The sequence below is a fragment of the Urtica dioica genome, chromosome 9 (genome assembly GCF_054948205.1).
Source record: "Urtica dioica subsp. dioica isolate 48M chromosome 9, U.dioica_male_clone48M_v1_H2, whole genome shotgun sequence".
In the NCBI taxonomy this organism is placed as follows: domain Eukaryota; kingdom Viridiplantae; phylum Streptophyta; class Magnoliopsida; order Rosales; family Urticaceae; genus Urtica; species Urtica dioica.
The window spans coordinates 9,327,240-9,333,500 of record NC_142764.1 but is presented as its reverse complement, the minus strand read 5'-3'; positions in this window follow the sequence as shown (position 1 = coordinate 9,333,500).

Sequence of the window (6,261 nt, the reverse complement as noted above, 5' to 3'; positions counted from 1 at the left end):
CTACGCTAACGGCGAAACAGATGTCAGGTATAGTGCAAAGCATAGCATACATGAGACTTCCTACGGCTGAGGCGTAGGGAATTTCTCTCATGTCCTCAATCTCTTGTGCAGTCTTGGGAGACTGGTCCTTAGAGAGTGAGACTCCATGCCTAAAGGGTGTTTGGCCCTTCTTGGAGTCTTGCATCGAGAAGCGATCCATCACCTTATCAATATAAGATGCTTGAGAGAGTGACAGAGTCCGGTTCTCCCTATCTCGAAAGATTTGGATCCCCAGAATGTACACGGTTTCTCCTAGATCCTTCATATCGAATTGCTTTGCCAGCCAGACCTTAACCTCAAATAACTTACCCACATCATTACCTATGAGTAATATATCATCGACATATAGTACCAGAAACACAACTTTACCTTCGTACATTAACTTGTAAACGCACGGCTCATCTATTGACTGCTCAAAGCCAAAGCTCTTCACAGTTTCATCGAATCTAATATTCCATGACGTAGACGCTTGCTTTAATCCATAAATGGACTTAAGAAACTCACAAACCTTGGTCTCTTGACCTTCCTTTATGAATTCGTCGAGTTGAGCCATCTAAATGCGCTCGTCAAGATTACCATTCAGGAAAGGCGTCTTGACATCCATTTGCCAGATCTCATAGTCGAGAGCTGCAGTTATGGATAGAAGTATGTGGATGGATTTAAGCATCGCGACTGGCGAGAAGGTTTCTTCATAGTCAATCCCTTCTTGTTGGGTATAACCCTTAGCCACAAGTCGTGCTTTGAACGTCTCGATGTTCCCATCCGGACCCCTTTTTCTTCTTGTATATCCACTTACACCCTACGAGTTTAATCCCTTCGGGAAGGTCTACAAGTTTCCAGACTTTGTTAACATACATCGAGTGCATTTCAACTTTCATGGCATCAAGCCAAAGGTTTGATTAAGAACAAGTCATCTCTTGGCTATAGGAAACAGGGTCATCCATGTCAGAGACAGCTACGAGAAAGTCTCCATAGGACATGTACCTGTTAGGCTTTTGAGTAGCCCTCCCATTACGTCGAAGTACTACTTGACGAGATTCTGATGAGTTAGGTTGTGTTTCAGTTGGGGTAAGAACAGTTCTTACAGATGAGGTAGAAGCTTCCTCACCCAACTTTTCTTCAAGCACAATTTTTCTTCTAGGTTTTGCATCCTTCATAAAGTCCTCCGCAAGGAAACGAGCATTTGTGCTAACGAAATTCTTATCGTCCTCATGACTATAGAAAGTAAACCCTTTGGTTTCCTTTGGATATCCAACGAACAGACACAATTCTGACCTACTAGCCAACTTGCTAGTCTTTTGCTTCAGCACGTGTGCATGGCAACCCCAAATTTTGATGCGGCCAAGATTTACTTTACGGCCAGTCCATCGTTCATAAGGAGTACCAGGAACCGTTTTGGACGGAACTTGGTTCAGAATGTAAGCAGCTATTTCGAGGGCATATCCCCAAAAGGAAAAAGGGAGTGATGAGTAACTCATCATTGATCTAACCATCTCCATAAGAGTTCGGTTTCTTCTCTCTAACACTCCATTTTGTTGAGGTGTGTCAGGTGCGGTAAGCTGAGAAGCGATACCTTCTTCTTTAAGAAAGTCATCGAACTCTCCAGACATATACTCACTACCTCGATCGGATCGAAGGGTTTTGATCACTTTTCCAGTTTGCTTTTCCAATAAAGCCCTAAAGACCTTAAATACGTTAAAGGTCTCGGATTTGTGTTTGAGCAAATAGACAAAACTGTATCCTGAGTAATCGTCGGTGAATGTAACGAAGTATTCGTATCCACCACGTGCCTGTTGACTGAGCGGACCACATACATCAGAATGTACTAGTTCGAGCAACTCAGTGGCTCTTCGACCCTTATCGGAGAAAGGACGCTTAGTCATATTTTCTTCTATGCAGGATTCACAAGTAGGTAGTGAACCTATTGCAGAGGTATGTTAATTTTGTTAGATCGGAGGATGCAGAAAGTTTGATCCTCTTTGGCTCCCTAACTAGATCGTTATCTATTTCGGTGTCTAAAAGAGAAGGTTGAGTGGGATAAATGTAAAAAATAGCGTTCTTCATACATGCATCAGTGACAAAAGAATTATCAGGAAACAAAATACGAATTCCATCCTTAATGAACTTTAAACAATAATCTTGCTCAAGGAGATGAGTAACGGATATTAAGTTCTTCCCAAAGGTAGGAACATAATAAACATTATTCAAGTTTAAAGTGCGATCTTCAAAAGACAGCGTCACGGATCCCACAACCTTCGCAGACACCAGGCTCCCCATCACCCCATTTGAAACAGAAGTCGCCTTCCTTTAAGCTTTTGGTTTTCTTGAAACCAGCCAAGGAAGAACAAATATGGTTAGTAGCAGCGGAGTCAAGAATCCACGTTGATACATTATCAGCTAATAAGCATGCTTTGGTAATTAGTACAATACTATGTTCCTTTGCTTTGAGATAGGCAGGACAATTCTTCTTATCGGCCCTGAGAGGTCTCTTTTTAGTTCCAGAGGCGAAGGCTTTGTGCTCAGTAGCATGTGCCTCTCCTTGATTCCTCTTTCTCTTAGTGAGGCCTTCAGTAGTGTGAAGCTCCTTCATAAGCTCGGTAACAGTGTACTCTAGCTTGTTCATGGAGCAGTTCAACTTGAAGGTATCAAAAGATTCGGGGAGAGTTGCTAAGATCATATCTATTTTGGTCTCCTTGTTAATCTTAGATCCTAGGATTTCCATTTCATTCAGGTAACTAATGATCATCATATGGTCCCTAACAGGAGTCCCAGCCTTCATGCGACAGTTCATAAACTGTCGGACTGCTTGTTGCCTTGCTTGACGCCTTTGCCCTCGAAACATCTCAAGGAGATTGTAGAGCATGTCGGCGGCAGTCTCGATGTCATGATGTTGTTGTTGCAACACATTGTTCATTGATGCTAAAATATAGCACCTCACAATCTCATCGGATTAGAGCCAGGCCGCCAAGGCGTCTTTGCCCTCCTAAGTCGAATCATCATTCGTCAGAGGAGGACACGGGGTGGTGAGTACCCATTTGTGCTTGTTAACGGTAAGGATGATATTGAGGTTATGTTTCGAATCTACGTAGTTTTTGTTTTCGAGTTTGTTCGAGGAAAGGATGAATGAGAGAATGTTGAGAGACATATTGCCTAATTAAGTTGAAACAAGGTTATGATTAGTCTTTTGGTTTAGGATTTAAGTTTCTTTAAGACTTGATAAAATCCAAAGGTGTTATAAACCAAACGATAATTTACTCCCTCAAGAGAAGGCCGCAAAAAATCTCCATTTATAAGTAAATGACACATCATTAATGCTTAGCCAAGATGTCAATTCACCAATTTTGACTAGCCACCTTTTAAATTGGTTTGATCACTCATATCCTTTCGCAGAGCCTCAAGGGAGGATTACTAGGGATTGAGCCTAAGTGTGCACCAACCACTTAGTCCAAAAGATCAACTTTGAAAAAACAATCCCCCAAGAGGAGGCCTTGTCTTCATCGTCTCACTCTCGGACGTAGCTCATTGAGCAATGATCGAAGTAAAAATGCCATAGAGTACTCTCATTTAAGAGAGGGCCACAAGAGTGACTCTTAGTCTCATGTTAATTACTTCTTTCATTAGTGTTGGGGATCGTGGGTTACAAACAATGAGTTAACCCTCCTACTTAGTTTTTGGAGTTGGTACATCGACTTTTATAAGTTCGGAAACGGATTTCCTAGTTATAGAGCGATAGAGCGGACAACTAGAAAAGAATCCTAGAGGTTCATGTTCAGAGCAGTGTTAGTGCATAAAGGCACAGCGTACATACTCGGATCTTTTCCTATTTTCTATTCGGGGAAAGTGCATGAGGGAAGTGTGACCTTCAACTCATCACTTGAACACTTTAAAGTTCGAGATTACACATCTTTTTATTTTTCGGCTTGTCTACGAAGAGACCTCCCACTCAAATTTTCAAGAGCATATAGATTTTGAACATATGTGATATAGATATAGTTTTGAAAACATTTTGAAAACTTATTTGATTTGGATGACAAAATATTTTCAAGTTTGAAAACGAAAACGGTTTTTCAAAATTCAAACTAGTTTTGTAAATATTCAATTTCAATTAAACTTTCAAGAATCAAAACATTTTAATCTTTCACATTATGTTTATAATCATAAAAAAAAAAAAATTTGCTCAGGAAAATTTTCTCATTAGAGTTCTATAACTCATGGTAGTGATGCTGAAAATCCGGATTTCTAAAATTTGGACTTTCGGCACAGCGTGCACCTCGAAGTGAAATCGCCATAACTGGCGGTTCCGATGTCCTTTTGACCCAAAACTGGTGGCATTGGAAAGAGAACAGACAGACCTATAATTTGATTTAAGGATCATTAAATTTTGAATTCGGAGCAGAGAGTTATGCCACATTTACTGCGGGTTTTACTCCAGCTCGAAGAAAACATAAATAATTAAACTTCGGTCTTTTAGTGCGTAAAAAGAATCGAGTGTAACGGAACATTTTAGGATGTTGTTAAGGATTTTATTTTTGTTTTATTAACATGGTAATAACATGATATAAAAGAAATAACAACAAGCATAAAATGATTCGAGCAAATAAAAGAAACTAGTAAGACAAGAAAACTAGTCACAAAATTTACTCGAAATTTTCTCAAACTTAAAAACACGTTTTTTAATATAAAAAATTAAAAACTTTAGAACTGATTCTAACGTGTTTTAATAGCATCCCAAACTCATAGAAAATCAACATGATTTTTAATTTAAAGGCAAGACCAATAAATTAAAAAATAATCTAAGAAAAAAAATTTCAAGCTCATAATTTTAATTACATGTACATGCATATCTTTGACCATAGCTCTGATACCATTTGGTGGAATTGATCTAGGGTTTAAGAAAAAGTTTAACTCTTCGGTAAGCGGCGGAAATTTAAAAAATTTCTTTTTGACAAGTAAAACATTTTTACTAACCTAGACAAAGAGCAAGTACACGTAAATAAAAACTATTATGATCATAATAAATTTACTAACCTTTTTAGAAGCTTGAACGTTGAGAAGCTTTTGGAAAGTTGCAACGTTCGTCTCCCCTCGCAGCACGTCTCTCTTCTTTCCTTGGCAACATGAGCAACCACGATAGTTTATATCACAAGAATCACTCGAAAGAAAAGGAATCAGTGAGTGGGCACTTTTAAACACGACGACTCGAGAACAAGTCTCAAAGTCGAAGAGCTAAAACACTAGGTCAAATGTGGACCTAGGTGCCAAAATAAAAACCGAAAATAACTAGAGAGAAAGAGAGAGGATCGGCCACAATGTCTAGAGAGAGAAGCTCTCAATCTCTAACTTATGTGGGATGAGAAACAATGAGAATGAGGTGGGGTATTTATAGGAGGATGATTACCTTCAAAAGGTAGTTTCCTCTTTTCTATAGAATATCACATATTCATGAGAAAATGTTACTTCCCCTTTTCCTACTAGGTTGCACGTCCAAGATGTTCACATGACACCTTGGATTTGTTTCCTCATTTACTTGTTCCTTAGTTGGCTGAAATTCTACTTTCCTTCTAGAGGAAATTTGTTTCCTCTTTTTCTTTTGGCAAGTATCTTCATACATTAATGCACAATATAAACTCTCTTTCACACTATGGCATGAACAAAATCTAGCCTTATTTTCCTTAGGTTGGATGTGCAAGGCTTCTAGAAGGAGCTTCTAGATTTTTCTTCATTTGTTCATGACAACATAAGAAAAGCCCAATTAGAATTTTCAAGTAAAATTCCATGAAATGAAATTAATCCTCATGGCCCAAATAACTTATTATGGCCGAGTGGTTTTAAGTTTCATTTGTCATCATATGATAATGTCCAAAAATTATTGACATCCATTTCGTCCTATGTCCAAAAAGACAAAATTACCATTTTAACAATTTTCGTAAAACTTGTCTCGATCTTGTTTTGACTTAGCTTCTAGTTTAACTATTCCTACTTGATGTGATTTGTTACAGTGACCTCATGGATCCAAATGAACAAAGCTTGAGCTAAATACTTGGACTCAAAAGTTCAAAACCTTTTTCCAAGTTTAGCTTAATGTCAACTGACTCCACTAAAGAGTTGACACTAAAAATCTCTTAGTTCAAATGAATTTATTTTCTACTCAAGAATTCCACCTAATAGTAATGAGTGGATCCACTGCATATTATCTATTTTGACCCTTCATGAATATCATCA